This window comes from Elephas maximus, chromosome 3 (assembly GCF_024166365.1).
Source record: "Elephas maximus indicus isolate mEleMax1 chromosome 3, mEleMax1 primary haplotype, whole genome shotgun sequence".
Classification (NCBI taxonomy): domain Eukaryota; kingdom Metazoa; phylum Chordata; class Mammalia; order Proboscidea; family Elephantidae; genus Elephas; species Elephas maximus.
In genome coordinates this window covers 23,903,562-23,930,747 of record NC_064821.1, presented here as the reverse complement: position 1 = coordinate 23,930,747, position 27,186 = coordinate 23,903,562, and the positions used below count along the sequence as shown (strand labels likewise).

The following is a 27,186-nucleotide window of genomic DNA, read 5'->3' as shown; positions in this document are numbered from 1 at the left end:
ATTTTGCCTTCCCCCCAGCAATGGATGAGGGTTCCAATTTATCCACATCCTTGTCAACATTTTTCATTTTTTTTTTTATCTTAGCCATTCTTGTGAGGATGGAGTGGTATGTCACGTGTTTTTGATTTGCATCTCACTAACGCTAACATAAGCCCTGGTGGTGCAGTGGTTAAAGCACTTGGCTGCTAACCGAAAGATCGGCAGATCAAACCCCCAGCCACTTCTCAAGAGAAAGATGTGGCAGTCTCCTTCTGTAAAGATTTATGGCCTTGGAAAGCCTATGGTGCAGTTCTATTCTGTCTTATAGTGCCCCTATGAATCGAGATTGACTCAATGATGATTGTTTTTTTTAACGGCTAATGAAGTTGAGCATCTTTTCATGTGCTTGTTGGCCATTTGTATGTCCTCTTTGATGAAATGTCTACTCAAGTCCTTTGTCCATTTTTTGACTGGATTGTCTGTCTTTTTCTTGTTAAATTGTAGGAGTTCTTCATACATTCTTGATGTTAGACCTTTATCCAACCTGATCGTTGGGAATGTGTGTCGACTTGGCTGAGCCATGATTCTCAGTGGTTTGGCAGTCGTATGTGTTGCGAGATTTGATATGATGTGATCACCCCATGATGGGATCTGCTGTAAGTAGCCAATCAGTTGAAAGGGAATTTCCTTGAGCAAGTGGCCTGTATCAAATATAAGTGGACATTCTGGCAAGGCTCCTGGGCTTTTTCTCACTCTGGATCCTGCAGCTGGTTTGTGTTCATCCTCTGGTTCTTGGGACTTGAGTTAGCAGCTTACCTGGCAACTTGCTTGCCAGTCTTGGGATTCATCAATCTTCGAAGCCAGTGAGCAACAGCCTTGTTCTCTGACCTGCTGATTTAGCTCACCAGTCCATATGGCTACATGAATCAGGAGAAGCCTCCAGCCTGACCCATATACTTGGGGCATTCCAGTCTCTACTACTGCGTGAGCCATTTCCTTGTTCCAAATGTCTCTCTTTATATATATTTGTAAGCTTTATTGGTTTTGCTTCTCTAAAGAACCCAGCTGAAGACATCAAATATATGGTTTCAAAAATTTTCTCCTAGTCTGTAGGTTCTCTCTTTACTTTGTTAATAAAATCCTTTGATGTATAGAAGTTTTTAATTTTGATGAGATACATTTATCTATTTTGTGTTTAGTTGCTTGTGCTTTCAAAGTTATATCTAAGAATCCATGGTTAAAAAGTAGATCCTGAAGTATTGTCCCTAAGTTTTCTTCTAAGAATTTTTTGGTTTTAGCTCTTTTCACATTTAGGTCCTTGATACATTTGGAGTTAATTTTCATATATGGTATGAGGTACGGGTCCAGCTTCATTCTTTTGTATGTGGAAATCCAGTTGTCCCAGAGCCATTTATTAAAGAGACATTTCTTTCCCCATTTAATTGATTTAACACCCTTGCCAAAGATTAATTGACCATAGATATGCCTGCTTATCTCTGGATTCTCAATTCTATTCCATTAATTATATGTCTATCACTGTACACTACAGACTATTCTGATTATTGTAGTTTTATAGTATATTTTGAGATCAGGTAATGTGAGCCCTCCTACTTTTTTTTTTTTTTCAAGATTGCTTTGGCTATTTGTGGTCTTTTATACTATTGTAATCAGGGCCCTGGTAGCACAGTGGTTAAGAGCTTAGGTGCTAACCATGGGCAGCAATTTGAATCCACCAGCCAACCCTTAGGAATTTTATGGGACAATTAAACTCTGTCAGTTTGTTGTATTGTGCGGACTTGGGTGTTGCTGTGATGCTGGAAGCTATGTCACCGGTATTCAGATACTAACAGGGTCACCCATGGAGGACAGGTTTCAGCTGAGCTTCCAGACTAAGACAGAATAGGAAGAAGGACCCAGCAGTCTACTTCTGAAAAACATTAGCCAGTGAAAACCTTATGAGTAGCAGCAGAACATTGTCTGATATACTGCTGGAAGATGAGCCCCCCAGGTTGGAAGGCACTGAGAAGATGACTGGGGAAGAGCTGCCTCCTCAAAGTAGAGTCGACCTTAATGACGTACATGGAGTAAAGCTTTCAGGACCTTCATTTGCTGATATAGCACTACTCAAAATGAGAAGAAACAGCTGCAAACATCCATTAATAATTGGAACATGGAATGTACGAGGTATGAATCTAGGAAAATTGGAAATCATCAAAAATGAACTGGAGCACATAAACATCGATATCCTAGGCATTAGTGAGCTGAAATGGACTGGTATTGGCCATTTTGAATGGGACAATCATATAGTCTACTACACTGCGAATGACAACTCGAGGAGGAATGGTGTTGCATTCATCATCAAAAAGAACATTTCAAGATCTATCCTGAAGTACAACACTTTCAGTGATAGGATAGTATCCATATGCCTACAAGGAAGACCAGTTAATACGACTATTATTCAAATTTATGCACCAACCACTAGGGCCAAAGATAAAGAAATAGAAGATTTTTACCAGATGCTGCAATCTGAAATTGATCAAACGTGCAATCAAATGCATTGATATTTCCTGGTGATTGGAATGTGAAAGTTGGAAACAAAGAAGGATCAGTAGTTGGAAAATATGGCCTTGGTGATAGAAACAATGCTAGAGATCGAATGATAGAATTTTGCAAGACCAACGACTTCTTCATCGCAAATACCTTCTTTCACCAACATAAACGGCGACTCTACACATGGACCTCGCCAGACGGAACACACAGAAATCAAATTGACTACATCTGTGGAAAGAGATGATGGAAAAGCTCAATCTCCTCAGTCAGAACAAGGCCAGGGGCCAATGGTAGAACAGATCATCAATTCCTCATATGCAAGTTCAAGCTGAAACTGAAGAAAATCAGAGCAAGTCTAAGAGAGCCAAAATATGACCTTGAGTATATCCCACCTGAATTTAGAGACCGTCTCAAGAATAGATTTGACACATTGAACACCAGTGACTGAAGATCAGAGGAGTTGTGGAATGACATCAAGGACTTCATCCATGAAGAAAGCAAGAGGTCATTGAAAAGACAGGAAACTAAGAAAAGACCAAGATGGATGTCAGAGGAGACTCTGAAACTTGCCTTGAGTGTCAAGCAGCTAAAGCAAAAGGAAGAATTGATGAAGTAAAACAACTGAACAGAAGATTTCAAAGGGCCTCTCGAGAAGACAAAGTAAAGCATTATAATGACATGTGCAAAGATCTAGAGATGGAAAACCAAAAGGAAAGAACACGCTCGGTGTTTCTCAAGCTGAAAGAACTGAAGAAAAAATTCAAGACTTGAGTTGCAATAGTGAAGGATTACATGGGGAAAATATTAAATGATGCAGGAAGCATCAAAAGAAGATGGAAAAAATACACAGAGTCATTATACAAAAAAGAATTAGTCGATATTCAACCATTTCAAGAGGTCGCATATGATCAGGAACCGATGGTACTGAAGGAAGAAGTCCAAGCTGCTCTGAAGGCATTGGCGAAAAACGAGGTTCCAGGAGTTGATGGAATATCAATTGAGATGTTTCAACAAACAGATGCAGCGCCGGAGGTGTTCACTCGTCTATGCCAAAAAATATGGAAGACAGTTTTCTGGCCAACTGACTGGAAGAGATCCATATTTATGCCTGTTCCCAAGAAAGGTGATCCAACCGAATGTGGAAATTATAGAACAATATCATTTTATCACATGCAAGCAAAATTTTGCTAAAGATAATTCAAAAAGGGCTGCAGCAGTATATCAACGGGGAACTGCCAGAAATTCAGGCTGGTTTCAGAAGAGGACGTGGAACCAGGGATATCACTGCTGATGTCAGATGGATCCTGGTTGAAAGCAGAGAATACCAGAAGGATGTTTACCTGTATTTTATTGAGTATGCAAAAGCATTCGACTGTGTGGATCATAACAAGCTATGGATAACACTGCGAAGAATGGGAATTCCAGAACACTTATTTGTGCTCATGAGGAACCTTTACATAGACAAAGAGGCAGTTGTTCGGACAGAACAAGGGGATACTGATTAGTTTAAAGTCAGGAAAGGTGTGCATCAGGGTTGTATTCTTTCACCATACCTATTCAATCTCTATGTTGAACAAATAATCCGAGAAGCTGGACTATTTGAAGAAGAATGGGGCATCAGGATTGGAGGAAGACTCATTGCCAATCTGCATTATGTAGATGACACAACCTTGCTTGCTGAAAGTGAAGAGGACTTGGAGCACTTACTAATGAAGATCAAAGACCACAGCCTTCAGTATGGATTACACCTCAACATAAAGAAAACAAAAGTCCTCACAACTGGACCTGTGAGCAACATCATGATAATCAGAGAAAAGATTGAAGTTGTCAAGGATTTCATTTTACTTGGATCCACAATCAACAGCCATGGAAGCAGCAGTCAAGAAATCAAAAGATGCATTGCATTGGGTAAATCTGCTGTAAAGGACCTCTTCAATGTGTTGAAGAGCAAAGATGTCACCCTGAAGACTAAGGTGCGCCTGACCTAAACCATGATATTTTCAATCACCACATATGCATTTGAAAGCTGGACAATGAATAAGGAAAACCGAAGAAGAGTTGATGCTTTTCAATTGTGGTGTTGGCGAAGAATATTGACTATACCATGGACTGCCTAAAGAATGAACAGTTCTGTCTTGGAAGAAGCACTGCCAAAATGCTCCATAGAGGCAAGGATGGCGAGACTGGGCCTTACATACTTTGGACACGTTGTCAGGAGGGATCAGTCCCTGGAGAAGGACATCATGCTTGGCAGAGTACAGGGTCAGTGAAAAGAGGAAGACCCTCTATGAGGTGGATTGACACAGCGGCTGCAACAATGAGCTCAAGCAAAACAAAGATTGTAAGGATGGCGCAGGACCGGGCAGTGTTTCGTCCTGTTGTGCATAGGGTCGCTATAAGTCAGAACCGACAAGATGGCACCTAACAACAAAAACAAATATGGCTGCTATCAGTCAAAATCGACGCAACAGCAATGGGTTTGACAATGAGTTATGGTTCAATATAAATCTGAGAATTGGTTTCTCCATTTCGGCAAAGCAGACTGTTGGAATTTTGATGGATATTTTATTGAATCTATAGATTGCTTTGGGTAGTATTGACATCTTGACAATGTAAATCTTCCAATCCATGAACACAGAATGCCCTTCCATTTATTTAGAGAATCTTTAACTTCTTTTAGTAATGTCGTTATACTTCTCAGAGTACATGTCTTTCAACTCTCTTGTTAAACTTATTCCTAGGTATTTTATTATTTTAGGTGGTATTGTAAATGGAATTGTTTCCTTAATTTCTTTTTCAGATTGTTTGTTTCTGATGTATAAAAACCCTCCTTTTTTGTGTTTTGACTTGTATCCTGCCACTTTGCTGAATTCATTAGTTCTAATCGCTTTCTTGTGGATTCTTTGAGGTCTTCTATATTTAGGATCATGTTATTTGCAGAAAGGTAATTTTACTTCTTTCATTCCAATTTGGATGCCTTTTATATGTTTTTCTTGCCTAATTGCTCTGTCTAGAACTTCTAGTAGAATATTGAATAGCAGTGGTGAGGGTAGGTGTCCCTTGTCTTGCTCACGATCTTAAGGGGGAAGCTCTCAGTCTTTCTCCATTTATTATGATTGTAAAAAAAGCTTGGGAGAGGTGTCTGACCTCTTCCAACCCCACATGGGGGAAGGAGAACCAAGATCAAAGGGTAAGGCTGATTCCAATGAGGTGGAGATCAGATACACCTCCTCTCTCTGCCATCTCTTACCAATTCTGACATCAACTGTCTCTCCCATAGCACTCTCTACTGCGTTCAAAAATTCATTGCCATGACCACACAGAACTCGCAGACCATACTTACAATTATGGGGCTTATTAGGGAAGTAACAGTTACAGTTCAGGCTCAGGATACAGTTCTTCCATCAGGATACCCTCTCCCCAGCTGTGCTCAGAGGCTCACCTCGCCCTGGCCCTCAGCCCCTGCCCAAAGGCATTCAGCTTTCTCTATGGCCCAGGAAGCCCACCTCATCATCTCCTGCTGTCAGGTATCTGCTGCTGAGTCTCTCCTTACTTGGTGGTGGTGGTGGACTCCTCCTCTCTGCTCTGGAATTGGCTCTCTTCTGAGGCAAAGCTGACCAATCCCTTTGATAGGCCACACTTACCCTAACATACAGTCACCTGGGTGAGAGTTATAAGGCCATATCTAGAAAGGCCACATACAAAAGTAATTAATCACACTGCAAGGATGTTGTCTGTAGGCTTTTCATAAATACCCTGTAACAAGTTAAGGGATTCTCTGTATATTCATATCTTGTTGGGAATTTTTATTATGAAAAGGTGTTGGCTTTTGTAAAAACCCTTTTCTGCATTGTTAAGATGATCATGTGGTTCTTTTCCTTTGTTCTATTGATGTCGTTTATTACACTGATTTTCTAATGTTGAACCAGCCTTGTATTTCTGTGATAAACCCTATTCGATAATGGTGCATTATCCTTTTAATATGCTTTTAAAGTAAGCTTGCTAATATTTTGTTAAGGATTTTTGCTCTGTAATTTCTTTTCTTGTGATATTTTTTCTTGTTTTGGTACCAGGTAATGCTGACCTCATAGAATGAATTAAGGATAATTCTTTTTTCATGAAAAGTTTAATAAATATTGAAGTTGATTTTATAAATGATTGGTAGAATTCCTCAGTGCTGGCTCTGGATTTTCTATATTGGGAAGTGTTTGCTGCTTTTATCTCCTCACTTGTTATGGTCTGTTGAAGTCTTCTATTTCTTTTTTGAATTGTTTTACTTTCTATGAATTTCTTATCTCTAAATGTCTTTGCTTCTCTAATCTTCCTCAGTCAAGTGTCTCTAACGTGGGTGTATATAGAAGGGGGTACAGAAACTGATGGAGAAAGAGTTCTAAGAATAAAGATTTTGCTACAACCAAGAAATATTGCTGAAGGTGGTATATGGCACATAGGTGTGAATGCTTTACATGTGAATTTCCAGAATTCAAAATATAGTTTCCGTGCTGGCAGCCCATTTATTTGTTCCTTTTTATGAATCTTTCTTTTCTTTCCTAAAGGTATCTCTGCTACATGGAATCACAGATTATAACATGTCTCTGAATTCCTCTTCCTGTGTTCCTTGGACCATCCAGAACTGCAGCTCCCCCACCCCCACCACCTTTGAAATGTTCTTTTCCATGTACCTGGTCACTGTTCATGGGAACTTGCTCAGTATCCTGACCATCAGTTCTGACAGCCACCTCCATACCTTCACGTACTTCTTCCTCACCAACCTGTCCTTGTCTGTCATCGGTTTCACCTGCACAACAACCCCAAAGATGCTTAATAACATCCACACACACCACAAAATCAGCTCCTATGTTGACTGCCTGATTCAGTTATCTTTGTTAATTTTTTTTGGTTGTATGGCAGTCTGCTCCTCACTACAATGGCCTATGACTGGTTTGTGGCCACTTGTCAGCTCCTGCACTATCCAGTCATTATGAGCCCCAACCTCTCTGGTCTACTGGTTTTGGTATCCTTTCATTAGTCTTTTTTACTCCCAGCTGCACTGCTTGACGGTGCCACAACTTACCTTCTGCACAAATGTGGAAATCCCTAGTTTCTTCTGTGACCTTTAACTCCTCAATCTTGCCTGTTCTGACACCTCCACCAATACCATATTAGAATATTTTATTGGGGCCATTTTTGGTGGGATTTCAGTCTCAGGGATCCTTTTCTCTTATACACAGGTTGTGTCCTCCATTCTGAAAGTGCCAACACCGGGTAGGAAATATTAAGTTTTATCCAACTGTGGTCTCACCTGTCAGTCGTAGGCTTATTTTAAGGAACTGGCCTTGGAGTGTACCTCTGCTCAGTTGTCTCACCTTTTCTCAGGAGTGGTGCAGTGGCCACAGTTACACACAGCATTTTCACCCACATGCTGAACACCTTTATCCACAGCCTGAGGAACAAGAACATCAAAAGGGCCCTGCAGAGTCTCCCAGAAGAATAGCCTATTCTTAATTCCTGTGCCATGTTTTTTGGTCTGTTGAGTAGAATAGTCAGAAAAACTAAATACGTGGAACTAAAGACTATGCTCACCTGGTCACACGATTTTTGTAGCTTGCATAGCTTTCACTACCCTTGGTGTTTCATACCAGAAAAATGCTTATTTGACACATCTTTTTGGGAATTGAGTGATGTTCTGGGTTCCATCACGTATCATAACGTCTGTACAACTGAGTCTTATAACACCTTGGAGCCTTTTCCTTTTGTCACCTAAGACAAAAGCATCCTGGTGCCAGAAAAGCTAGATGGTGCCCAGCCACAACCAGTGATTGCCCTGACAAGGAGTACAACAGAGAACCCCTGAGGGAGCAGGAGAAGAGTGGGATGCAGACCCCAAATTCTCATAAAAAAACCAGACTTAATGGTCTGACTAAGACTAAAAGAATCCCGGCAATCATGGTTCCCAAACCTTCTGTTGGCCCAAGACAGGAACCATTCCCGAAACCAACTCAACAGCTTGGATTGGAATGGACAATGGGTTGGAAAGAGACGCTGATGTGGAGTGAGCTACTTGCATCCGGTGGACACTTGAGTCTATGTTAGCATCTCCTGTCTGGAGGGAAGATGGGAGGGTAGCGGGGGTTAGAAACTGGCAAACTGGTCATGAAAGGAGAGACTGAAAGGAGGGAGCAGGCTGACTCATTGGGGGAGAGTAAGTGGGAGTATGTAGTAAGGTGTATATAAGTTTATATGTGACTGACTTGATTTGTAAACTTTCACTTAAAGAACAATAAAAATTATTTTAAAAAAAAGCATCCTGGTGAAAGACACAACCCTCTTTAAAAAACAAACTAAAAAACCTTCTTCCCTTTCCACAGTTTATACTTACTTTCCATAAGTTTATATCTATCTTATCTATGCAGTTTAGCTGTGTGAATTCTTGTTCTGGTCCTCAATTTTGCCTTTACATTGCAAACATCTGGTAATCTCTAAAAATACTCATTCTGAGTTGCACCACCAGAGATTCTCATCTATTTAGGCTGATGTGTGTGGTGAGCTGGAGGATTTTTCAAAACACCTCTGGAGGTACTGATGGGCAGCCAAAGTTGAAGATTACTGATGTAAGTGAGACCATTGTTCATTGATGAAAGACCAGAGCCTTCTCTATGGATTATAACTCAACATTAAGAAAACAAAAATCCTCTCAACCGGACCAGTGAGAAACATCATGATAAATGGAGAAAAGATTGAAGTTCTAAAGGATTTCATTTTACTTAGATTCACAATCAACACCCATGGAAGCAGCAGTCAAGAAATCAAAAGATGCATTACACTGGGCAAAGTGGTTGCAAAAGACCTCTTTAAAATGTTGGAAAGCAAAAATGTCACCTTGAGGACTAAGGTGAGCCTGACAGAAGCCATGGTGTTTTCAATCACCCCATATTCATGTGAAAGCTGGACAATGAATAAGAAAGACCGAAGAAGAATTGATGCCTTTGAATTGTGGTTCTGGCAAAGAGTATTGAATATACCATGAACTGCCAAAAGAATGAACAAATCTCTCTTGGAAGAAGTACAACCAGAATGCTCCTTAGAAACAAGTATGGCAAGACTACATCTCACACAATTTAGGTATGTTATCAGGAGGGATTAGTCCCTGGAGAAGGATACCATGCTTGATAAAGTAGAGGGTCAGCAATGAAAAAGAGGAAGACTCTTAACGAGAGGGATTGACACAGTGGCTGAAACAATGGGTTTAAGCATAACAATGATTGTGATGATGGGGCAGAACCAGGCAGTGTTTTGTGCTATAATATACATAGGGTCGCTATGAGTTGGAACTTAAGAGCACCTAACAACAACAACATTGTTCAGTGACCCTATGTACAAGAGAATGAAACATTGCCCAGTCCTGCACATCCTCACAATCATAGCCGTGTTTGAACCCATTGATACAGCCACTGTGTCAATCCACCTAAATAAGTGTCTTCTTCTTTTTCACTGACCCTTTAATTTCCTAAGCATAATGTCCTTCACCATGTACTGGTCCCTCCGATAACATGTCCAAAGCATGTCAGATGAGGTCTTGCCATCCTTGCTTCTAATGTGCATTCTGGTTGTGCTTCTTCCAAGACAGATTTGTTCACTTTTGGTAGTCCATGGTATATTCTTCACCAACACCATAATTCAAAGGCATCAATTCTTCAGTTTTCTTTATTCATTGTCCAGCTTTCCCATGCATATGAGGCTATTCAAACATCATGGCTTGGGTCAAATTCACCTTAGTTCTCAAAATAACATCTTTATTTTTTAACACTTTAAAGAGGTCTTTTGCTGCAGAGTTGCCCAATGCAATGGGTCCTTTGATTTCTTTACTGCTTCATCCATGGGTATTGATTGTGGATCCAAGTAAAATGAAATCCTTGACAACGTCAATATTTTCTCTGTTTATCATAGTGTTGCTTATTGGTACAGTTGTGAGGAGTTAATATTTTATGTTGAGGTTTAATCCATACTGAAGGCTGTACACTTTGATCTTCATCAGAATTCTTCAGGTTCTCTTCCCTTTCAACAAGGAAGGTTACATCATCTGCATATCACAGATTGTTACAGAGTCTTCCACCAATCCTGATGTCGTGTTCGTCTTCATATAGTCCAGCTTCTTGGATTATTTGCTCAGCATACAGACTGAATAAATATGGTGAAAGAATACAACCCTGACAAACACCTTTCCTGATTTTAAACCACACAGTATCCCCTTATTCTGCTCTAATAATTACCTATTGTTCTATGTACAGGTTTTTCATGAGCACAGTTAAGTGTTCGGAATTCTCATTCTTTGCAGTGTTATCCATAATGTGATATAATCCATACAGTCAAATGCCTTTGCATAGTCAATAAAAACAGGTAAACAGTGGTAGATGTTCATCTGATAGTTGTCTATAGATATCACCAACCCCAATAAACCTATCTTTTCATTTTACTTCTTATCATTTGGTGTAATCACTACTTTCTGCATGTAGTATCTGTCTGTTAGCACTTTTTTCTTTTTTGCCTTTCAATATCTCAATAACTATTTTACTAATTACCTATATTAAATGATCTTCACTAAAATAACTAGCATGGTTTCTTCTTGACTGAACACTGACAGAAAAAAGGATATTAAAAGTATGTTGCCATGTGTCTGCATTAGGAAGGCTACAAATGTTCTCAGATAAAAGGGTGGTTATAAATCTTATGCCTTGGTTAAGGGTGTGCATTTGAGGTTCAAGGAATAGTATCATATTTCCAATTGCTCTGTGACTCTAAGGGTACCTGAGGATAATTAAGTTACCCAAGTTTTATGAATAAATTTGACTTTTCTTTATTCTAGGATCACAAAAGACCATGTCCTCAGCAAAGGGGGACTCTTTGGGTTTTGATAAGTTACACATATAATAACATTACCACTATCAGTTTCAGTCAAGTCAATTCCAGTCATGGTGACCCCACGTCTCAAAGTAGAACTGTGCTCCTAAGCTCTTAAATGGTTGATATTTTGCAAGTGGGTTGCCTTGAGTTTTTTCAAGATGCCTCTGGCTGGACTCGAACTTCCAGCCTTTCAGCTAGTAGCCAACTGTGGTAGCTGTTCGCACTACCCAGAGACTCTACAAAAAAAAAAGTGTTAAAAAATATGGCAGTAGACATTTTTCAATCAATCATGTAAAAAGAGAATGCCAGGAGAAGCCAACATGGTGCTACAGACAGAAGCATCGTGCCATCCTTCTGCAATAAAGCCCTGAAAAACTAAGTAAAACACATACAAACATCAATCCTGGAACCCTAAGTATCGAATGAAGGGACAAAGAACTCAGTCAAGCACCAAATGGAATAAGAAAGTGACAGAGAATGAGGAGAGCTACAGAGTGGAGGTCCCCTCCTAGCTAACGTGGCAAGAATTTGCTATCTTGGACTACAGCCTCCAAGGAACACAGACAATAAGTATGGGAAGGAAGCTTCATGGAGCTTCCAACAGGAGACAAATCACCCAGTAACCAGGGGTACATATTTTCCTACCCCCCACCCTTCTTCCCCTGTACAAGGCCTCTGCTGCTTTCCAATGAGCCACAGTTCCACAACTGGATAGCCACCAGTTCATGACACCCAGATTCGAAATCTTGGACCTCAGTCATCAAGGTCCACTGACAGGGAACATGGGAAGGCAACTTCACAGAGCTCCCAACAGGAGGCAGAGCACCCAGAAACCAGGGATACATGCTTTCCCCATCCCCCCCTTTCTTCCCTGTATGAGGCCTCTGTCACTCACCAACAGGACATGGTCACGTGGTTGGAGAGACACCAACTCACTGCCACCTGGATTTGCCATCTTGGACCTCAGCCACCAAGGACCTCAGGCAGGTAGTATGGGAAGGCAACTTCATGGAGCTTCCAACAGGAGATAGAGCACCCAGTAAACAGGGATACATGTTTTCCCAACCCCCACCCCTTCTTCCCTCTCTTTAGCCTCTGCCTCTTTCCAATGAGCCACAGTCATTTAGCTGGAGAGACACCAGCTCACTGCTGCCCAGATCTACCCCAATCCCACCAGCAGACTCCATCACTGCTATTTTTGTTTTATTTGTTTATTTTTTGGTTACTTTTTGGGAGCTTTTTTTTGTTTGTTTCTTCTCTCTCTTCCTTCCTTTTCTTTCTCTGCCCAGCTAGCCCCATGTGCTGTCCTCTCCGCTTTCTTGATGGGCTGTGCCATGTCACTTGGCTAGAGAGCCACCAGCTCATGGCTTTCTTAGGTCTGCACTGCCCCCACCTGCAGGCTCCACCAGCATATGGCTTCATCAGATCTGCCCTGCCCCCACACACCAAATCCTACCAAGCTGCCATTTTACTTTTTTCCTCCTTTTTCTTTTCTTTTATTTGCTTTTGTTTCTTTCTCTTCTTCCTATTCTTTGTGTCAGCCACTTAGCTCTACACATCACATCGTCTCCCTTCCCTCCTGCCTGTAGGCACTGAGCACCTAAGCTGTGCCCCTGAACAGCACCAATGTAGTCCCTCAGTCCCATCCCTGCAGTGTCCCCAGCCATGCCTCATTGGCCCCATTTTATGCAGCAAATTACTCATTTCTGCCTCTCCCACCTGCTGGACCTATCCTGCTGCGTCATGGTTGAGCATCCAGCTCTGCCAACCTGGTCAGTGTGGTGAGAAGTACCATGCCCACAGATAAGCAAGCAACAAATCACACTGACCCACTTGCCCAGATTTATATCTGAATTGAAACAAACAAACAAAAAAACAGGATGAAACAAACAAATCTACATTCAATAAATGAGGAAAATAATTCCTGAATGTCCCAGAGATATTTGACAATATCAAAAGATAAAAAAAAGGACAGGATGGCTCCAGAAAGCAACCAAAATAAAACACTAGATGACCTTCTGGTAGAAGAACTGAAACTACCTGATAAAACTACCTGATAGGGAATTTAAAACTCTAATATTCAGGGCTCTCCAAGAGATGAAGAAAAATGAAGACAAAAGTAAGGAAAAAATAGACAAAATCACGGAAAATATAGACAAAATCAGGGAAAACACAGACAAAGCAGTGGAATAATTCAGGAAAATAATACAGGAACACAATGTCAAAATAAACAAACAACTAGAAGTCATACAAAAATAGCAATTAGAAATCCAAAAGATAAACAAGAAGATTTCAGTAATGGAAAGCGCGATAGAAGGTTTTAGATGCAAATTTGAAATGATGGAAGACAGGATCAGTGAAAATGAAGACAAATCCTTGGATACCAGTTTGTTTGAGGGAAAATCAGAGAAAAGAATGAAGAGAAATGAAGAAACCCTAAGAACCACGTGCAATACAATCAAAAAGAAAATCTTCCACTTGATCAGGGTTCCAGGACAGGGAGAGAAAATGGAAAAAACAGAGGATTATTGAAGATTTGCTGACAGAAAATTTCACTAATATCATGGAAGATGAAAAGCTGATCATTCAAGAAGCTCAATGAATCCCATATAGGATAAACCCCAAAAGAAAATAGCTGAGAAATATCATAAACACACTCACTAAAGCCAAAGACAGAGAATCCTGAGAGCAGCTTGAGAAAAGGGGAAACAATAAGACTCAGCTCTGATTACTCAGCAGAAACAACACAGGCAAGAAGGTAATGAGATGCTACGTATAAAACCTTGAAAGAAAAAAAATAGCCAGCCAAGAATAATATATCCTGTAAAACCATCGCTCAAATATGATGGTGAAATTAGGACATTTCCAGGTAAACAGAAATTAAGGGAATATGTAAAAACCAAACCAAACTTACAAGAATTATTAATGGGAATCTTTCAGTTAGAGAACCAAAAACAGCAGAGAACATCCTGAATCTAGGACACAGGACAGAATAGTCCAGATGGCACCTAAGTAATGAAATCTCAAGGATAAAACAAAACTAAAGGATTTACAACTGGAAACCAGAGAGGTCAGAACTCTGACTGAAAAATTGTAACACTAGAAATAAAGATATGTTGTGAGGTCTCTGTAATTGGAAGAATACAAACTGTGCTCAGAAAAAAGGTTTTATATATGTCTTGGTAAAGCGTCTACAATTAAGTTTAACATGGTGGGTTCATATTTCTAGTTCCTGAGTGGCTTTAATGGTGCTGAAGGATTATTAAGTCATTCAAATCATTATGAATAAATTTAACTTTACCTTCTTTTCATTTACTCTAGAATAGCAAAGGGCAACACTCTCAGCAAAGGACACTCTAATCTTCCACTAGTTACAGCCTTCTTGGAAGTTCACTTTGTAAACATGCTCCCCTCTCTTCTGTCATAATGGGTCTGCCTTGGGGCTCCTGCTGTTCTTCATTGTATGGAAAGCCACCCTTCCTTAAAGATGCTGCAGTTTGTTTCTGGGCTCTCTAAAATCAGGTCCAATAACCAGTTTTGTTTTACTGCCTTTTACCCCTAGGCTAAATGCTCACCATCTTCACTGACAAGAGACTTAGATATTCAAAGTATGCCTGAACCTGGATACATGATGGATGACCTTAGAATTGTTGTTTGCACAATGAGACCTTGAGCAGTTTAAGAGCAGAGACCGAATATCATTAATCTCTATATTCAAATCTAGCACAGTGTGGGCAGATATTTGGCACATCTCCACTTTGTGTGATGTCAAATAAAGTATCTACTTTCTTAGAAGAAAATGTAAAGGCATTTTGTCATCCATGCATCCAGTATTTTCCTTCCTCCTTGAATCACCAGGCCTTTTACAGAGATCTCTATGACAGAAGAAATGTACGATTTGCTTTTATTATTCACATTCAAGGGGATGTATATTTCCTCATCTAATACCTTGTACAGGATTAAGAATGATAGAAAAAAGGGTGAGTTTTGATAAGTTCTACAAATAACCAAGGAATAAAAAGTAAATTGGTATCTAAAAAGGGAATGCAAGATGGTTGTGATCTGTTGCCTTCAAAGATACTCATCAAGAGAGAAGAAATTGGGAAAAGCACCTTTTACCAAACAATCGTAACTATCTTTGTTTATCATATACCATGCACTCTAAACACAGGTGTGGCAGTAACCCTAATGTCTGAAAACCTCTACCCAGTATAAAATAACTTCAGTTTTAATATTACACTTTTGATACAGCCCAAGAATTCTCAAATGTCTCCACACCGAGGCTCTCTCTCTTCCTTTAAAGACCTGCCATTTGAGCATCTGGTCTCCCCCAAGTTACCATCTGCCATTGCGTGTACACACGTAAAGAGCATTTGTTCTTCCATATCCAGTTTAATTTGTTATATACTCCAGTTTTCTTCATAACAGTTAGTGACAAACCAGTCTCCAAGCTCGTCAGTAAAGAGATCTCTGAGCCAGAAGGGCTGCATGAGCAGGATGTAGAAGGTTACAGTAGTCCATCATTCTTATATACACCACTTTCTGGGTTTATTTACTAAAGAAAACAGAGAAGCCAAAGGCAAATTTTATTAAGACTTCCAGACACAAACGGATCTAAATAAATAACACTCTAGAGTGAAGTGAGACCTCCCTAAAAAAAAAAAAAAACCCACTGACTTCGAGTCGATTCCAACTCATAGCAGCCCTATAGGACAGAGTAGAACTGCCCCATACAGTTTCCAAGGAGCACCTGGTGGATTTGAACTGCTGACCCTTTGGTTAGCAGGTGTAGCACTTAACCACTACTCCACCAGGGTTTCCAAGTCCTCTCTAGTGAAACATAAATCAGAAGCTCCTGGGATATTTGTTGACATTGTGCATGGAATGGCTGCAACAGGCCTAACATCAATGGAAGGGCTCTGCTGGTATTACAGAAATCAGAAGGGCTTCTGACTGCAAGGCCAGGAGCAGCATGACGGGGTTTGTAGGAATTCTACCACATACCTGTTTCTGTCCAGTGATTGTTTGCAGAAAGCACAATGGTGCAATGGATTGGTACTATGCTAGAAAGCAAAGAGACCTACCCAGATTCTGCTTAGAGCCTACCATCCTTATAGAGAAGGAAACCTGCGTAGTGTGTAGCTTCCAAGATTCTCCAATGACCCACACCTCCTGTACTCATGCTCTTGTGTATGATCATTCCTGGGTGTGTGCTGGACTCAGTTAATTGTTTCTATATCACATAGAATTTGGAAAACTTTTGGGATATCACTTCCAGTATTGGGGTGTGAAAAGAATCTGGCTTTCATCTTGTCAGCCCTCTCCTGCTCTCTGGCTTTCTCACTGTGATGAAAACCAGTGTCTATGTTGCCGGCTGTGTGATGGAGTTGTCCATGTGGTCAGAAGCTAAGGGAGGCCTCTGGCCAACAGACTGTGAGGAACAAATCCTGCCAATTGACACATGAGTGACCTTGGAATCAGGTCGTTTTCCAATCAAGCCTTGATACAAATGCAGCCCAGGCCAACATTTTGAATGTAGCCTTCAGTGAAGCCTACAGACATATTTAGGGGAAGGATCAAGTTATCAAAGAGGATAACAAAATAAATAGCTTTCCAAAGTACCAACATACATTAACGACACAGAAATATTAGAATTGGCACTGTCATTCAAATCAACAAAAATATATGTTGTAAATGCATGAAATCCCAAACCGCGTGCAATGGCTACAGAAAAGAAAATAGGAAGTTCTCTTTCATGACACAAATATTTATTCAGAAAATGGAAATATTATCAGGTTCTTGGTTTAGAAGATCTGTTGTTGTTAGTTGCTGTTGAGTCGACTTCAGCTCATAGTGATCCCATATGACAGTAGAACTGCCCCATGGGGTTTTCAACGCTCTACTCCTTTTTTTTCTTTATTCTTTTTTTGTGTGTGTGTGCTTTAATTGAAAGTTTGCAAATCAAGTCATTCTCTTGTACAAAAATTTATATATACACATTGCTATATAATCCTAGTTAAAAAAAAAAAAAAAAAACCAAGCCCAGTACCGTCGAGTTGATTCCGACTCATAGCGACCCTATAGGACAGAGTAGAACCGCCCCATAGAGTTTCCAAGGAGTGCCTGGCGGATTTGAACTGCCAACTGTTTGGTTTGTAGCTGTAGCACTTAACCACTACACCACCAGGGTTTCTAATCCTAGTTGCTCTCCCCCTAATGAGACATCACACTCCTTCTCTCCACCCTGCACTCCCATGTTCATTCAGCCACCTTCTGTCACCCTCTGCGTTTTCATTTCCCCTCCAGACAGGAGCTGCCCACATAGTCTCATGTGTCTACTTGAGCCCAGAAGGTCACTCCTCACCAGTGTCATTTTCTTTCTTATGGTCCAGTCCAATCTCTGTCTGAAGAGTTGGCTTTGGGAATGGTTCCAGTCTTGGGCTAACAGAAGGTCTGGGAACCATGGCCTTCAGGGTCATTCTAGTTTCAGTCAGACCATTAAGTCTGGTCTTCTTATGAGAATTTGAGGTCTGCATCCCACTGTTCTCCTGCTCCATCACGGATTCTCTGTTGTGTTCCCTATTAGGGCATTCATCTTTTGTAGCCAGACACCATCTAGTTCTTCTGGTCTGAGGCTGATGTAGTCCCTGGTTTATGTGGCCCTTTCTGTCTCTTGGGTTCATAATTACCTTGTGTTTTTGGTGTTCTTCATCCCCCTTTGTGCTCCAGGTGGGTTGAGACCAATTGACACATCTTAGATGGTCACTTGCTAGCATTTAAGACCCCAGATGCCACTCTCCAAAGTGCTGAATGTTTTCTTAATAGGTTTTATTATGTCAATTGATCTAGATGTCCCCTGAAACCATGGTCTCCAAACCCCCACCCCTAGCTACACTGACCTTCAAAGCATTCAATTTATTCAGGAAACACCTTTGGTTTTAGTTTAGTCCAGTTGTGCTGACCTCTCCTGCATTGTGTGTTGTCTTTTCCTTCAACTAAAATAGTTCTTGTCTACTAATTAGTGAATACTCCTCTTCCTACTTCCCTCCCCACTCTCGTAACCATCAAAGAATATTTTCTTCTTTGTTTAAACTATTTCTTCAGTTCTTATAATAGTGGTCTCATATAATATTTGTCATTTTGCAACTAACTAATTTCACTCAGCATAATGCCTTCTAGATTCCTCCATGTTATGAAATGTTTCATGGATTCATCATTATTCTTGATTGATGCATATATTCTATTTTGTTAACTTACCATAATTTATATATCCATCCATCCTTTGATGGGCACCTTGGTTGCTTCCATCTTTTTGCTATTGTAAACAGTGCTGCAATGAACATGGGAGTCTAAATATCTGTTCATGTAAAGGCTCTTATTTCTCTAGGATATATTCCAAGGAGTGGGATTGCTGGATGGTATGGTAGTTCTATTTCTAGCTTTTTATGGAAGAGCCAAATTGATTTCCAAAGTGGTTTTATGAATTTACATTCCCACCAGTGTTGTATAAATGTTCCAGACTCTCCACAACCAAGGTTTCATTCTTTATGGGAACACATGACCAGGTCTTTCTGCTGTGGGATGGCTAAGTAGGTTCCAACCATCAACCTTTCAGTTAGCCACCAAACACTTTAACCACAGTACCACCAGGAATTTATAGAATACTTATCCTCCCTAAATGACATGATTCATTCAGTGGATTTGAGGATATTAAATCACACACTGATTTTTTAAATTGAAAAAAAAGGAATATCTGATTTTTATGTTAAAATCCACGCAACTTGGAAGTTAGAGGTGAGGAACACAGGTAAGCTTCCTCCTTAGAATAGCAGGGCCCAGATACCAGAGATATTCACTTTCTCCTCTTTCTGTGTCATTAATATTAACAAGGCTTCAGAGATTGGAATAACATGAGCCAGTATGGCTAATTGTGTGCTCTGGGCATTGAGTTCTCAAGGCCGTATAGCTATAAATAACCCACCTGTGTCCCAAAGGCCTTCAGTTTGCCCAGCTGAGCTCAGTGAGCTCTGTAGATGTGTCTCTCCTCTATAGTGGTTGTCTGCCTCAGAAGATCCATGCCTCATCTCTCTTCCTGATAGTCCTGAGGACGGTGCCACAGCCTTCAGGCCCACCCAGGGGGAGGGGTGGCAGAGCCACACTCCTTGGTGGTGCCCCAGCAGAGACTCAGCACAATCCAGTATGTGCCATGGGAGACAGTGGACACATCAGGGCTGGGAAGCATCGTTTCCTCCTCATCAGGATACTCAGCGCACTTATGATGGCCAGATGGGGAGGCTCTGAAATGCTAAGTTTCATTTCAGAGTCCTGTGAAGTTTTTGTTCCTGGTTCTGGTAGAGGCCCAGGAAAGCTCATTTAGAGTTTTAACTTCTTCTATATTGGTTCTGGCTCCTGTAGCACTTCCCTAGCAGAGTAGGAAATGTGTCCTTCTTACAAAATGATCTTCTAGATGGTAACGGTAATGATAATGATGAAGATGATGACAGTAACCACAGTAACATGAGAGCTAATTGAAGGCTGTCCAGTGCCAGAATCTGAGCTAAGTTTCCCATGTAGCTTGTTTCCTTTTTCTGCACAACCACACCCAGAAAAGAGCAACACACTTTATTGTCATTTCACAGAAGAGAAATGGAGCACAGCCTTTTTTGTAACTTGTTGCAGCTCATGAGCCAGAAAAGGTTGAAGCCAGGTTTGACTCCAGGCAGTGTGACAGCAGACACAGGGCACCTGGCACTTTGCTTTTCTGGTGTCTCCAGGCAGACACCGCTTGCTCACTGTGCTCTTTTGTGGGGGGTTTCTGCTAGTCCAAAGTGGACAGCAGAGGGTGCCTCTTTGTGCCTATACTATCAGAAAGATAGTTGAAAATACAGGATGGAATCACATCAGGGGCTGGCAGATTATAATTCAGGACACATTTCTCTCTTGTCCTTTCTCCTGGATTTTGTCTCGCTGTCCATTAGTCCTTTCATTCTAGTAATTTAGTCCATCTCAGTCTCAGAGACATAAAGACAGGATCTTGGGTTCCATTCCTTGTCAGGATGCTGGAATGAGTTTAAAAGTACAACTTAGACTTCTGCTTTAAACATTTTGAAATATGAAGAAACAGAATGAAGATGGTCAGTGCATGTGCCCCAGTGATGTACAATTTAATTGTGAATCCTGTCTGCTCTCCTTATGGTCTGTGTGCCACAGGGAAAGTGCCTATTTCTCTCAGTTTTCACGTTATCATGTGATTTGATCCGCAGCTGATAGAGGTAGAGAGATCTGCATTGCTGTAAGGATTAAACAGATAATGGATATTGCCTAAATGATTAACTATATGATGGATGAATATAGTCAGGGCACATCAGTTTTACATATTATAATTATTAATATAAATTAGATATAGCTTCACACCATTCAACTAAAGTATCCTGTGATCTGAAGGTTTTGTTTTGTCTGGATCCCTGTAAGAGCATTTGTTTTTATTCTTATACAAGTGGCACAGTGGTTAAGAGCTAGGCTGCTAACCAGAAGGTTGGCAGTTCGAATCCACCAGTCACTCCTTGGAAACTCTATGGGGCAATTCTACCCTGTCCTATAGGATTGCTATGAGTCGGAATTGACTTGATGGCAATGGGTTGATACAAGAGTGTATAAAAATGCTTGGAAGAAAACAACTGAGTCTTGTTCACTTCTAATTTCCCAGAGCATATCCCCTGCTTGGCACAGAATAGGCTACAGTCCCAAGGACAACAACAAATCTGTGTTAAATATGGAATAGACCCTTGGCTCATTTTTCCTTGGTTCACAAGATCAGAGTGTAGGCTATAAAGCTTCTACACTGGGTGCTTCCCTGCCTGTGCTTTCATCCCTCCAAGGTTGTGCCATAGGACTAGAGACAAGATAAAATAGGGCATAAATGTATCTATATCATGGGTTTTCTATGGGACCTATTTAACAGAGTGTATAACATTCAATTATTTTCAAAAATTGTGACGATTTTGATAAAACTGCAAGCTAAAAAGGAAAAATGGAGAAAGTAAACTTTGTCGTGTGAACCTAGGCACATATTAAGATTTCAGTACGTTCTATGCTCAAATTTCCTGGGACATATTAGGCTTCTTTCTAATATAATCAAATAAAACTGGGATTGTATGTCAACAATGAACGCTCTATTCTCATATTGATTCAAATTCTGATTAAAAAACTAAGTCCAAGTATTTACTAAGTGCCAAATCTTTGTTAGCAGCCACGCGCATCCTAGCGTGGCTATTATTCCCCCTATTTCTAGGTAAGAGAGCTTGGGAGATTTACATGCGCTCCAAATTCGGTGTGTTTAACATATGGGATTAGGACCATGCTGTCCTGATTCCTACTCTGGGGCTCTGTCTCCTCAGCCAGAGCTGAAAGATAGTGTTTCTTTTCAGGTGAGCAAATGGAGACTGCCCCGTTGAGTCTTCCTCTTACAACTTGGTGAGTTGATCTGTGAATTAAGCAAATGAGCCAAATGCTTTACAGGGAATTTTATGAGTCCTCTGGCTTGTAGGGTTTTCTCTGAATAATAATCCATTTTACTGCATACATAGGAAATCTGAGCTATAGGACTATTATTCTTTACACAGAATGGTAATTTTCATATGAATCTATTATGGAGTGACCATTACCAGACAACTTTCATGGATATTTGATTCCATACCTTGAAATAAAAGCATATAGTTGTGTCTGACTTTGTATTGGTAAATTAATGTTTGAATAGTAGATTCGGACATGTAACAGTTTTATACTTCAAACAACTCTGCTCCATGCACATATAATATAGAAATTCTTAATTGTGAGTTGTGAATAATGAATTCATAAATTATAAATTGTGACTAATAAATACATATATAGGGAATTCTCAGTTAAGAATAATATAGTGAGTGAAAGAAAATTCTGCTACGATGTTCTTAAGAAAATGACATAAAATGATCCTTCACCCAGCAATACTGTACACCATTTAAAGTGTGTGAAATAGGTATATGCACTTCGTAGAGACAGTTAAAACACAATGTTGTTGTAAATGAGAATTTCCATGGGACAATATGTGGGATTATACTATTTAGGTACAATATCAAGAAAACTGCTTATGGATACATAAATTAATACTAATATTAGGAAAATACTGAGAGGAAAATAAACACACCAAATTTATTACACAGGTTGCCTTTTGTGGAGGAATAGGATCATACATCAAGAGCAAGAAAACTCAGGTGTTATGGGTAATATTTCAATCTCTAAAATATGAGTTAAAAAGCAAATATTATTAAATGCTTATGTAATTAATGTCGGGAGTGAATATTAATAATAATAATAGACCACACTGATGGACCCTTTACTAAGTGCCTGGCAATAGTCTAAAGCAATGGTTCTCAACCCTGGCTGCACATCAGGATGACCAAGCACTCACATGTAGAGTCTGATTTAATGGGTTCTAGGTTGTGGCCAGCTCATCATTATATTTTAAAAGATCCATAGATAATTGTAATTATCAACTAGCATTAGGAACCAGTGGTGTAAGCAATTTATATGTACTATTTAATCTAAACAAGAACTCTGGAAACCCTGGTGGCGTAGTGGTTAAAAGAGCTACAGCTGCTAACCAAAAAGCCGGCAGTTCAAATCCACCAGAAGCTCCTTGGAAACTCTATGGGGCAGTTCTGCTCTGTCCTATGGGGTTACTATGAGTCAGAATTGACGCAAAGGGATTTTTGTTTGTTTGTTTTATTTAATCTAATCTCTTTCTACAACTATAGATGTTACATTTAATTAATACATGTATTTCAACAAATGTGCAAATGAACAATGTGGTATTTCATATCATCCTCTGTTCTTTTCCCTTTATGTGTTCCCAAACTAAATCATATGGTACCTTCCAAGAGAAATGAAGAAGTGAGTTGCCATCAGGAAGCTGAGATGTAAATTCCAATCCCCCTGATAACAAAGGATTGACTTGGAAAGTTCTTCAGTAGTTTCAAACCTGGCTTTAGAAAGGCCCTGGTCCTAATTTTCTCAATTGTAAATAAGAATGTTGATTTGCTAAGGCAACAATGTTTTCGAAAAATTTAGGATGAGGAACACATTCCAGCATTTTATCAAGTCAATAGAGAATGGAAATATAACGAAAAAAGCCAGTTGAACACCAGGCTTTCTCCTGAGATGGTGGTGTATTGATGAAATAATGCTACATACAGTGAAAGTTAGGAACAGAGTGTTTCTTATTGTTTCTTGTTTAATCACTGGTGCATTTTACACTAATGCCACCTTTGGGGTCATCAATGCTGCGTGATTTTGTACATTTACCAAACCACTATTATGAACATTTGATGTCCATTAAAGCCAAAGGAGAGGAAGTATGTTTTAAAAGATTTTTAAAGGTAGCACACATATTTGAATGACCATGTATCTCCCTTTAAGACGAGTGTCAGTAAACCAAAGAATGATGAAAACCTGTGAAGATGATTGACATATAAACACACTTGGTGATTATGGACATTTTAAATTAGAATTCAGCTAATGAGGTCCCTGGGTGAAGCGAACGTTTTGGGTTCAATTACCAACTTAAAGGTTGGTGGTTCCTACACACCCTTCAGTGCTGTGAAAGAAAAGCCTGGTGATCTGCTTCTGTAAAGATTAAGGCCAAGAAAACCCTATGGAGCAGTTCTATTCTGTAACACATGGGATTGCCATGAGTCAGAATCAACTGATGGCAAATCTTTTTTTCTTTGTTTTTTATGTGTTCCTACACCTCATTTGTTGTTTCATAAATATTCCAAACCAAAAGAATTTATTATGCTATACTTGGATAAAATAAAGCTCATCTGACTGCTTCTTAAAAAGAACAACCAATTGTCATTGAGTAGATTCTGACTCATGGTGACACTATGTGTGTCAGAGTAGAACTGTGCTCCATGGGGTTTTCAATGACTGATTTTTTGGAAGTAGATCACCAGGCTTTCCTCTGAGGTGCCTCTGAATGGACTTCGATCTTTTGGTTAGCAGCCAAGTAGTTAGCCGTTTACCCACCTTGGGACCGAAAGTGCTTCTCAGTGTCCTTTAACTGAAATGACTTTTTTCTTTAAAGAAGGATAATTCTTATTGCATATGTTTTCTTCATAGAGGGGGTGATATTTTGCTCCATCTAGGAATTTATTTTTTCCTTTTTTACATTCTTTGATTTTTTTAAAATTGTATTTTAGATGAGGGCTTACAGAGCAAATTAGTTTCTCATTAACCAATTAATACACATATTGTTCTGTGACATTGGTTGCCATACCCATGACATGTCAACGATCTCCTCTTCTTGACCTTGGGTTCCCCGTTACCAGCTTTCCTGTTCCCTTCTGCTTTCTAGTCTTTACCTTTGGGCTGGTATGTCCACTCAGTCTCATTTTGTTTTATGGGCCTGTCTAATCTTTGGCTGAATGGTTAACCTCAGGTGTGACATCAGTACTGAGTTAAAAGGGAGTGTGGGGGCCCTAATCCTTGGGTTTCTCCAGTCTCTGTGAGACCAGAAACCCCCCCTCCCTTTTGTTTTTCCTGTGAGTTAAAACATTGTTCTACATTTTTCTCCAGCTCTGTCCAGGCCCCTGTATTGTGATCCCTGTCAGAACAACCAGGGTGGTAGCCAGGCACCATCTAATTGTGCTGTACTCAGTCTTGTGGAGGCTGTAGGACTTGTGATCCATTTGTCCTTTGGACTAACTCTCTTGCTCCAGATGGTATGAGACCAGTGGAGTATCTTAGATGGCTGCTTGCAATCTTTTAAAACCCCAGATGCTTCTCACCAAAGTAGGATGTATAAGATTTTCTTCATAAACTATGTTATGCTAGTTGAGCTAGATGTTCCCCAAGACCTAGTCCCTATCCCTCAGCCTAGTAGTTTGGCCCTCAGGGAGTCCAGAAGTGTCTATGGAGCCTCCATGACTGGGTTTGGCCAAATTGTGTTGGCTTCCCCACTATAGTGTACTGTCTTACCCTTCACCGTAGCTACCACTTATCTATTGTTATGAATTTGTTATCTTAAAATGTCCTTGCTGTTCTAACATCCTCTATCCCAAAGTCTCTAAAGTGATTGTGTACAGAAACTGGTGAATGGCACAGAAAACAGTGAGGAAAGAGCTCTGAGAAGTACAGTGGTTGAGTTTGCTATAACCGAGTAATATGGTTGAAGGTATTGAGGTGTTAGGTCCTTAAGTGTGATTCTTGTAAATTTGTGTGCTTTATTTGTGAATTTCTTGAATTCAAAATACAGAGACAGTGTTAGGTGTTTCTTGTTTCCTTTTAACAATCCTCTTTTCTTTTTCCAAAAGCTGTATCAGGTACATAGAGCCACAGAATCTAACAGGTATCTCAGAATTCCTCCTCCTGGGCCTCTCTGAGGATCCAGAGCTGGAGCCTCTCCTCTTTGGGCTGCTCCTGTCCATGTATCTGATCACTGTGACTGGGAACCTGCTCATCATCCTGGCTGTCACCTCTGACTGGCATCTCCACTCCCCCATGTACTTCTTCCTCTCCAACCTGTCCTTGGCTGACATCGGTTTCATTTCCACCACAGTCCCAAAGATGCTAGCGAACATCCAGGCACAGAGAAAATCCATCGCCTATGTGGGCTGCCTGACACAAGTGTCCTTTTTTTTATCTCTTTGGATCTCTGGACAGTCTGCTACTCACCACAATGGCTTATGACTGGTTTGTGGCCATCTGTCACCCACTGCACTATACAGTCATCATGAACCCCCGCCTCTGTGGCTTACTTGTTTTGATATCTTTTCTCATCAGTCTTTTGGAGTCCCAGCTGCATCTTTCAGTGGTATTACCACTTTCCTTCTGCACAGATGTGGAAGTTCCTCATTTCTTCTGTGACCATCCTCAACTCCTTAACCTTGCCTGTTCTGACACTTCCACAAATACCATATTACTGTATTGTTTTGGTGTCATCTTTGGTGGTGTTCCAGTCTCAGGGTTCCTTTGCTCTTACACTCAGATTGCTTCCTCTGCTCTAAGAGTTTTATCTTCAGGTGGAAAGTATAAAGCCTTTTCCACCTGTGGCTCTCACCTGTTAGTTGTTTGTTTATTTTATGGAATGGGCCTTGGAGTGTACCTCAGCTCAGCTGTCTCATCTTCTGCCAGGAAGAGTACAGTGGCCTCCGCGATGTACACCATGGTTACCCCCATGTTGAACCCCTTCATCTACAGCCTGAGGAACAGAGACATCAAGAGAGCCCTGCAGAGAATCCTCAGCAGAACAACCTAATGTCAACATTTGCACCATCTCTTTGGGTATGTGTATTGGAAAATACAGCAAAACCAAACATCTGCAACCAGAAATCTTGCCTTTTTGGTTGCATAATTTTTTAGCTCTCTTGGGTTTTAATCTCAAGATTTCATATCTGAAGACTCCTTCCTTTGTCACATTTTTAATGGAATAGTGGGAGTGTTCTGGGATATGTCAGTCTTCATGATCAAATCCCCATTATATCTATGAAGCCTTCTGTAGCTTCTTATCTATGACCCAGGCTTTCTGGTAAAATGCATACATCTATTTTTATGTACTTATTATCTTCATCCTTTACCATAATTCCTGTCTATTACCAGACTATTTTCGTACCTAACAGAACTGTGTATGCAGGTTTTGTGTGAAAATGCATGTCACTGGCCCCATACCTTGACTTCATATTGTGATCATCTGGGAAGCTCCAAAAATATTGATGCCTTGGT

The 27,186-nt window shown here is 40.3% G+C and overlaps 1 pseudogene; it reads left to right on the top strand.

The window, feature by feature from the left end:
• The first annotated feature begins 6,017 nt into the window (after nt 1-6,017).
• Nucleotides 6,018-26,722, top strand: LOC126071107 (olfactory receptor 18-like; annotated as a pseudogene).
• The last annotated feature ends 464 nt before the right edge of the window (nt 26,723-27,186 follow it).